Source organism: Cherax quadricarinatus, chromosome 48, assembly GCF_038502225.1.
Source record: "Cherax quadricarinatus isolate ZL_2023a chromosome 48, ASM3850222v1, whole genome shotgun sequence".
Taxonomy (NCBI): domain Eukaryota; kingdom Metazoa; phylum Arthropoda; class Malacostraca; order Decapoda; family Parastacidae; genus Cherax; species Cherax quadricarinatus.
Window position 1 is genome coordinate 29,341,294 of NC_091339.1, and position 10,357 is coordinate 29,351,650.

The 10,357-nt window shown below is 39.9% G+C and overlaps 1 protein-coding gene across 1 annotated transcript in view; it reads left to right on the forward strand.

The window, feature by feature from the left end:
- Positions 1–1,097: 1,097 nt before the first annotated feature.
- Cln3 (CLN3 lysosomal/endosomal transmembrane protein, battenin) overlaps positions 1,098–10,357 on the forward strand; it is a gene marked incomplete in the record, with an annotated part of 25,224 nt that continues 15,964 nt past the window's right edge. Inside the window, 1 exon segment of the mRNA XM_053787024.2 lies at positions 1,098–1,215.

A 10,357-nucleotide genomic window follows, 5' to 3' on the forward strand; every position in this document is an offset into this window, starting at 1 on the left:
ACGTGCTTGATCAAGTGTGGGTTCCACACAGGTGCTGCATACTCCAGTATGGGCCTGACTTACACGGTGTACAGTGTCTTGAACGATTCCTTACTTAGATATCGGAATGCTGTTCTCAGGCTTGCAGTATTTACCAATATGTGCTTGCAGGGATCGCTTCATAACTCCTGGTCCCGCCTCTTCGCTGGTGGCTACTAAGTCCATTCTCCCTCGGCTACAAGACCCTTCTCGTGCCTCTTCTTAAAGCTATGTATGGATGCTGCCTCTTCCACTTCATTCTCCAGATTGTTTCACTTCTTGAAGAAATGTTTCTTAACATTCCTCTTGCTCATCTGAGTTTTCAACTTGTAGTTGTGCCCTCTTGTTCCCGCTTTCCGTCTGAAACATTCTATCCTTCTTCGTCTTGTCAATTCCTCTAAATATTTTATACGTCGTTATCATATCTCCTACCCCCAGTCTTCCTGTCCTCCAGTGTCATTAGGTTGAGCTCCATTAACCGCTGGTAGGACATACCCCCTTAGCTCCAGAACTAGTCTTGTTACAAACCTCTGCATTTTCTCCAATTTTTTGATGTGTTTGACCAGGTGTGGGTTCCATACTGGTGCTGGGTACTCCAATATTGCTCTGACGTACACGTTGTACAGTGTCGTGAATGACTCCTTACATAAATGTCAAAACGCTGTTCTTAAATTTGTCAGACGCGCATTTGATACCGTAGTTATTCGGTTGATGTGCGCCTCAGGGGATATGCTCGGTATGATGCTCACTCCAAGGTCCTTCTTGAGTCAGGTTTGTAGCCTTGACCCCCGAGCCTGTACTCCGTCTCTGATTGGCTTGCTGGCTAATGAAATTTAAACCCTTTCGACTAAATAAGGGTCATTAAAGTTACATGTCATCTGTTCACCACCAGTCAAGAATACTTAATTAAATTAAATTAGGGATATATGTACGTCATATATACACTGAGATATATACCTCCTGGTGCATATATCCCGTGTGTGTGTATGTAGCAGAAGCTTGGTAGTTTCATTGCTCACGCATGCGCAGGAAGAAGCCAGATCACCCGAAAACCCACGTTAGTGTTGTGTGGTGGACCTCAGTTGTCAAGTAGTGGTGTGTGGTGGCACTACTGCCTGCTGCTCGCTCTGTGGTGGCACTACTACCTGCTGCTCGCTCTGTGTGGTGCCAGCCTCTCCCTCCAGACAGGTGCCAGAGGTTAGTACTAGACCTGTGCGCATAACTTTAATGATTAATAAGGTTGTCCAGGTTACAGTCAAAACAATGGAACTATTGGAGTTTATGTTCTGATTCCACAGTCAAGGGGATATCTTAGTGATAGCGCAGAGCTCTTGATCCAAGATATGAGCTGCACATTCTATTTTTGCGTCAATTTTGATTATCCCGGTTCCCCATGCGATGTATAACTCTTACTCATTTAGCGCTTCCTCACAATTATTACTACATTCCTGACTCATCACTATTTAATTTCTACATAATATAACTTATTGGCATCCGGAATATATTATCACTTGACTGTTAAAACATGGATTGGAGAATAATTTTAAACATCGCTAATTGTTCTGTAGAAGCTGACAGATCTCTTATGACGCTGAATTTAATTAAGTATTGAATGTGACAATAATTACTGATCTTCACCACTAACAAAGCGCATGAAGAAATGTTAAAATGGTGTAACTGTTAAGTCTTAAACAACTGTAAGTGTAGTTTTGACCCTTCCTGAAAGATGTGGTATGCTGTCTGTCGCTGTCTCTGCTGTTGTCTGTCTTTCTGGTTCAGTCTGTCTGTCTGTGTCTGTTTCTTTCTGCTATAGTGTTGTACCATCACTGTTGTAAGTTTCAAAAATTCCTCGTACTTTTATCTATGCTATATTGACTGTAAATATTTCTCATGAGTTACCAGCTTGGAAGTGGTGAGAAGCACCAGTAATGTCAAGGGCGTGGAAGGCGAGGCTTCTTAAATTCACAAAATAGACTAAACCAATGGAGGCGAAGAAACTTGTCTTAAAGAGTAGATTATTTTATTCACGGGAAAACTAAGGGACTGACCGTCTTTCAAGGTTGAGGGACTGATCACCTCAAAATTACCTCCCCACTTCTACTGCTTCTAGCGTTATAATTCCTGCATCAGACTTAAAGAAGGCTGCTAAGCAGGCGAAACTTTTCTACAATAACATAAAGTATTGCACATATCTTGCTCATCGGAAAGCGTCTAACCCGTTAGGGTCAAATTGCAATTAAATTTTGACGCACAAGCATTCCATCCATTTAAATTAAAGGCAGAACTGCTGGTAGATGGAATGTACTTCACACAATAGTCGTCTATGTAAGACCCACGAAATTTCTCACCCACAAAAAGACGACCCAGCTTAGAGAAGAGTGTCGAGATTAGAGCAATTGATATTGTTCTGGGAGAGAGAAACCTCCACGGAAGACAATATCCTTATTAAGGAATGGCTGTAGTCCTCCACATACCCGAAAAATAGCACTGCTTTTTCAGTAGTGTTGTAAATGGAACAGATTGGCGTAACTGCTAGTTAGGATTTGAGAAGTTTTAGATTCCAGAGGGACCTGCCTTCTTACTGATACTAGTGAATCCCGTCTCCTGCAACGTCTTCGTGATCTTCACCTCGCCTTCTATGGTATTTAAGACTCCATTCTTATGTTTTAGCTTCACATCGTTGCAGACTATGGAGCTGAACTCTTCTCTAAGCTGAGTGACTGGCCACCTTAAATACTATTTCTCCAAGGTTGATGTACTGATTACATCATCATTTCACTACTATACCTGCTACCTCTATGTGACTGAAGAAGCCTACTGTTTAGGCGAAACTTTTCAACAATAGCTACCCAATTGTTGCTTATGTCTTAATCATCATTTTCAGCATAACATTATCGAATGGTGTCATTAACGTAGATACATTTGTTAGCTTAAGAAGTGAGATGGACAGATACATGATTAGGTATGATTGGGTGAGCGTTGGAGCTGCAAAGTACGGAAAGAGTTTACCTGGAGTTTACCTGGAGAGAATTCCGGGGGTCAACGCCCCCGCGGCCCGGTCTGTGACCAGGCCTCCTGGTGGATCAGAGCCTGATCAACCAGGCTGTTGCTGCTGGCTGCACGGAAATCAACGTACGAGCCACAGCCCGGCTGATCAGGAACTGACTTTAGGTGCTTGTCCAGTGCCAGCTTGAAGACTGCCAGGGGTCTGTTGGTAATCCCCCTTATGTGTGCTGGGAGGCAGTTGAACAGTCTCGGGCCCCTGACACTTATTGTATGGTCTCTTAACGTGCTAGTGACGCCCCTGCTTTTCATTGGGGGGATGGTGCTTCGTCTGCCAAGTCTTTTGCTTTCGTAGGGAGTGATTTTCGTGTGCAAGTTCGGTACTAGTCCCTCTAGGATTTTCCAGGTGTATATAATCATGTATCTCTCCCTCCTGCGTTCCAGGGAATACAGGTTTAGGAACCTCAAGCGCTCCCAGTAATTGAGGTGTTTTATCTCCGTTATGCGCGCCGTGAAAGTTCTCTGTACATTTTCTAGGTCGGCAATTTCACCTGCCTTGAAAGGTGCTGTTAGTGTGCAGCAATATTCCAGCCTAGATAGAACAAGTGACCTGAAGAGTGTCATCATGGGCTTGGCCTCCCTAGTTTTGAAGGTTCTCATTATCCATCCTGTCATTTTTCTAGCAGATGCGATTGATACAATGTTATGGTCCTTGAAGGTGAGATCCTCCGACATGATCACTCCCAGGTCTTTGACGTTGGTGTTTCGCTCTCGTTTCCTTGCTGTCATCTGTGTAGGACCCATCTTGTTTAAGTAGGAGCCCAATACTGGACGTTGTTCTCGATTTTGATTTGGCATAGGAGAAGAAATACTTTGGGTTTCTTTCGATTTCATTTAAGGCTTTTAGTTCTTCCCGCGATTCCTGACTCCTAAAGGATTCTTTTAGCTTAAGTTCGATGCTTGCTATTTCTCTGACCAGTGTCTCCCTACGCATTTCAGATATATTGACCTCTTTTAGCCGCTCTGTTATTCTTTTCCGTCGCCTGTAAAGGGAGCGCCTGTCTCTTTCTATTTTACATCTCCTCCTTTTTCTTAAAGGAATAAGCCTTGTGCATACATCGAGTGCCACCGAGTTAATCTGTTCTAGGCATAAGTTGGGGTCTGTGTTGCTTAGTATATCTAACCAGCTTATATCGGTTAGGACTTGGTTTACTTGGTCCCACTTTACGTTTTTGTTATTGAAGTTGAATTTGGTGAATGCTCCCTCGTGACTAGTCTCATTGTCGGTCTGGGGCTCCACGCATACATGCCTGAACCTCAATTATGTTGTGATCTGAGTATATTGTTTTTGATATGGTGACATTTCTTATCAGATCATTGTTAGTGAAGATGAGGTCTAGTGTATTCTCCAGTCTAGTAGGCTCTATTATTTGCTGGTTTAAATTGAATTTTGTGCAGAGATTTAAAAGCTCATGTGAGTGAGAGTTTTCATCAGAGCTGCCTCCTGGTGTTATTACTGCAACAATATTATTTGCTATATTCCTCCATTTTAGGTGCCTTAAGTTGAAATTCCCCAGGAGCAAGATGTTGGGTGCAGGAGCTGGAAGATTTTCCAGACAGTGGTCAATTTTTAACAGCTGTTCCTGGAATTGCTGGGATGTTGCATCCGGAGGCTTGTAGACTACCACAATGACTAGGTTTTGGTTCTCGACCTTTACTGCTAAAACTTCCACTACATCATTTGAGGCATTAAGCAGTTCTGTGCAAGCAAGTGACTCTGCAATGTACAGGCCAACCCCCCCCCCTTTTGCCTGTTCACTCTGTCACATCTGTATAGGTTGTAACCTGGGATCCATATTTCGTTGTCCAAGTGATCCTTTATGTGGGTCTCAGTGAAAGCCGCGAACATTGCCTTTGCCTCTGCAAGCAGTCCACGGATGAAAGGTATTTTGTTGTTTGTTGCTGTCTTTAGACCCTGTATATTTGCAAAGAAGAATGTTATCGGACTGGTGGTATTGTTGGTACTGGGGGAAGGGGATTTTTTTTTTCCGGCATTAGTATCTGTATCTGTTGGTTTGGAGTGGAGGCCATCGACTGTGGTTCCACTCCAGGAATGACAGGATTTGGTGCCAGCTTCAATAATGTAAAGAGGACCAGAAGAATAGAAAATTTGATTAAACACACAAACTGAGGCAAGAAAAAAAAATAATTTGGAGCGAAGTTTATCAGTATCCTATCAGTTAAAAACAATTATGGCAAAGTACAAAGAAACTGGGGAAATACGAAAAGAAAACGTCACTGAAAAAAAATCAGATACGGAGAGCAGAGGGAGACGGAAACCATTTTCATAACAGATTGTGCATGTTACGAACAGTAATGGATGTACATATGCATTCTTACGGTAGACCGAGAACTATAAATCTGTCAAAGAATATCAAAAAGAGTAATAAACATTCAGTTGTATACGAGGTAGTGACGAAGTGAGAGAGCAAGACCATCCTCTTGACAGTATAGCCAGAGACTAGCACCCACAACAATACTGCAAATAGAGAGGTTGTTTGTGAGCTGGTGAACGACATTCTTGAGCACCATTGCTAGGAATTCATGGATAATTGGGTAATACAAAAACGAGAATATTTTTTAGCTTCATTTACATAAACATAAAATGCTTGATACATTAAATTTTAAGTTAAATTATTTAAATAAGTTTTTATACGACTGAGCTCTCACTTGAGGCTGAGTGGACGCAAGTCCAGTATAATAATAGTTCAGGTGAGTATTGTTTGTGAGTATACAATATGTATATTTGAATATTCCTTCACGTGATCATTCACGAGTATTCATTTATATAAGTATGCTATAATATGAATATTTATTCACGTGAACGTTTATTCACACGAGTACTCGTGTGAGTACTTACTCAAGTGCTCTTTAAAGTGAACACACTCATGTCACATGAACTTAAGAGTACTCATTCAGGAGAGTACACACGAGTACACGTTAATGTGATAACTCATTTACTGGAGAACACCTTTTCCAAGATCCTCCATAACACTAGGACACCTTAACCATTTACTTTGTGAAAAAGGACTCTTGTGTACAGTTCAAGACACTTATTAAAGGAAACGTATCGCCACGAGTGGACGGATGTCCAAGAACATATGGATACAAGGCCTAGGAACCAGGCCCCCAAAGAATTAACAGGAATACATTTGGATATAATATAATAATATATATATATATATATAGATATTGGCAGTTTGGAGGGATATGTTGTGTATCTTTATACGTATATGCTTCTAAACTGTTGTATTCTGAGCACCTTCGCAAATCAGTGATAATGTGTGAGTGTGGTGAGTGTTGAATGATGATGAAAGTATTTTCTTTTCGGGGATTCTTTCTTTTTTGGGTCACCCTGCCTCGGTGGGAGACGGCCGACTTGTTGAAAAAAAAAAAAAAGAAATATATATATATATATATATATATATATATATATATATATATATATATATATATATATATATATATATATTATTTATATTATATGACTGTTGCAAAAGAAGTTGAGGATATTTAGTTACTATGTATGGCATAGTTTTGACATATCACATAACGCAGTGGAACTGAGTAGTTTAGACATAGGAGTAGGGACCTCTTTTTTGAGAAGGGTGACACTCTTCTCCCTCCACCCCATCCCACAGGATGCCTGCCTCAATATGAACCTAGCATATCTCTCGGCATATAAGGGGAATATCTTTCATTTTTATAATTTTCTGAATTATAAAAATTCAATGAATTAAACTCATATACATCGACTCTAAGTCTGAGGAACTGATTACCCCGAACTCCTGATCTTTACCATTCTTTTTGTATTGGACTGATGAAGATAGTGACGAAGCATTTCCTCAATAAAGATACCCAAGTGTTGCACATGTCTAATTTATCAACTTGTCGGTTCTCTGAACCATTTGTCTACAAATAAATCAATCAAATAAAACTTTCCCAGTGTCCCACTGGGCTCTTAGGTATAAATTATAGAGCCTCATGTCAGAAAGTTTATGAATAATTCGAGACAATATAGAAACGAAACCTCTCATAATTCACTACATGTACTGGCAGAGCAAGTAAGTACCTTCACCGGATGACCCAGATACACATAAACAAACTATTACCTGATTAGTCACAAAAAAAAGCTGCTCCTTGGCTAAAATAAAATTGCATCTTTATCGTGTGATAATTTATAACCATTTTATTTTCAAACAAGACTGTGAGAAATAAATTACCTATATGAATCTCACTTGTGCTCATACAAGTAATTTAATTAGAAGGCAACGGAGTTAAACTTCTTATATTTCGTTGCACCTCTGAGGTATGTGGAAATTTTAGAGATTATAGGTCTCTTGAGTCTCCCCTCCGACACTCGCAATCCTCTACATCCATACAACCATGGACCTAAAATATTAACCATTAAATTTAGGAACCAGTAGTTTTGGTAAATTTTTATCGAAAAGGTGGACTATATACATTAATGACTGACTTTTAGAAGGAAAGGGAGGGTATCATACATTTAACATATTACAGAACTTTAAGTTACCACTTACCAAACTTTCTCTGGAGGTCACTGAGTGCTGCTGTAACACCCACAATCTGCCTATCATACAGAAAACTATGCTGGCCAACCAGCATCTACGTAACAGACATGGTACTTAGTTGTGGGTATTAAGACTGCATACTTTATCTCCTCCATTCACACAATTCTTGAGGTCCTACCACGTTGTTGACGTTCCACTTCAGCAGGGAAACAATTCCGATTTGCCTTGCTCCTATTTGGGAGATCTGAGCCCCGTTAAATCTCCGAAAGCCAATGATTCACACCAAATTAACCTGCGATCACTCTCAACATGGCGAACCCTCGGTGGCGTCTCGCAATTTTCTATTCTCACCACCCTATTATGGTAGCTTTGTTAATTTCTAATCCCATATTCTACACAGGGGGCAGTTACACAACTTATTATTATGAAGTGAGACCGATATTTCACAGTAGGCCTCTGGAAACGCCTAGATCCTGGTACAATTTTCCGACCAGACTTCCCACACTTAATTTCAACTCAGCGTCAGTCTTCTTCCTCGCGCAAGCACAGATATTTACATTAAAAATTACGTTAAAAATTATACACTATAATTTCGGAAAATGTACACAATTATCCACAAAGGCATTAAATATATTTCTTTAGGTACATTTTAAAGACTGCTGGATAATATACCTTTTTAGGGAAATATACGCACTTAAGTATTTATTTTACTTCTGCATCTATGACTAACTTTAATAAACGTTAGTCTTCTTCTTGGAGGCAAAAATCTTGATGAAATAATGTAACAATGTTTATATAAGGCTCACTACCTGTTTCTGGTATTGTTTATATCTCCGAAAATAAGGTAAATATAAAATAATTAATGGGTACTATTAAAGTCACAAAAATAATCATATTAAAGTAATATTTGAAAGTTTGTAAAGAAATATAGGATCTGAAAATATGCATTTTTTTGGCATCAAAAACTAACAGCAAGCAAACCTAAGGTTGATAAAATCTACATAATACTGTACATAAAAGCAATCTATCTGAAGACCTCCATAACTTGATTTAACTGTTGGGTGGGAAGTAAGGTGGAATACATTAGTTCGTAACTGATAAAAACTATAATGGAAACGCCTAGCATCTTATCATAATAATTTTGTAACGTATAAAATCATGAAATTTTGCTATTTTTATGATTTATTATTAGTTTTGCTTATTCCTTTTTGCTAAAAATGTTATTTTATTACAGATTTATTATGAGAAATTAACTAAAATCCCTAAAATGACAGATCTGTCAGACTTTGAAAGAAGTCGAATTGTTGGTACTCGTATGGGTGGTTGTAGCGTAACGAAAACAGCTGGACTTTTTGGTGTATCAAGAGGTACTGTCTCGAAGGTGAAGCCTTTGCGAAGGAGGGGAAAACCTCTTCATCAAAAACTCTGGAAGGAAGCGAAAGCTGTCAGATACGGATCGTCGAACTCTTTCACGGATTGTTAGAAAGGATCATAAGACTACAGCACCCAAAATTGCAGCAGAGCTTAATGAACACCTCCATAACCCAGTTTCCACAAAAACTGTAAGAAGGGAACTTCATAAAGCTGGATTTTATAGGAGGGCTGCAATTAGGAAATCCTTACTTTCAAAAACCAATGTTGAAAAGCGTGTAAAGTGGTGTAAAAATCAACAATGGTCCTTAGACCAGTGGAAGAATGTCATTTTCTCCGACGAGTCATCTTTCACCTTATTTCCAACCTCAGGCCGAGTATACAGCCAAAAAAAGCATATGATCCCGACTGTCTTCTTCCAACTGTTAAACACGGAGGTGGTTCTGTGATGATCTGGGGTGCTATATCTTGGAAATCTGCAGGCCCAATGGTTGCCCTTCATGGCAGAATTAAAAGTCAAGATTATTTAAACATTTTAGCAGATCAACTTCATCCTATGGTTGCAACACTGTTTCCAGAAGGGAATGCAATCTTCCAGGACGATAATGCACTGATTCACGCAGCTAAAAGGAACATTCTAGTGAGGTTGAGCATCTTATCTGGCCACCCCAATCCCCAGATCTTAATATAATTGAAAATTTTTGGTGCATTTTAGAAAAACAAGTGAGAAGTCGATACCCTCCACCATCACCACTTAAGGAACTGGAGACTGTTTTAGCTGAAGAATGGACAAAAATACCCCTGGAATCTATTCAAACATTGTATGAATCAATTCCTCGTAGAATTCAAACAGTAATTACTACCAAACGTGGTCCTACACCATATTAAAATAAATTTGTTTAAAATTTCAAGATATTTCCATTATTTTGTCCAACCCCTGGATGTCTAAGATAAAATGAACCTCCCAGTCACTGACTTGAGAACCTTGTTGACGTCACGCTATGCAATCACCTATTTGTTCTCTCCTATTTGTGGTTGCAGGGGTCGATTCATAGCTCCTGGAACCCGCCTTTTCACTGATTGCTACGTATGTGTGTGTTTATGCGTACTTGTGTGTGTGTGTGTGTGTGTGTGTGTGTGTGTACTCACCTATTTGTGGTTGCAGGGGTCGATTCTTAGCTCCTGGCCCCGCCTCTTCACCGGTTGCTACTGGGTCCTCTCTCTCCCTGCTCCATGAGCTTCATCAAACCTTGTCTTAAAACTATGTATGGTTCCTGCCTCCACTACGTCACTTTCTAGGCTATTCCACTGCCTGACAACTCTGACTGAAGAAATACTTCCTAACTTCCCTTTGACTCGTCTGAGTCTTCAAC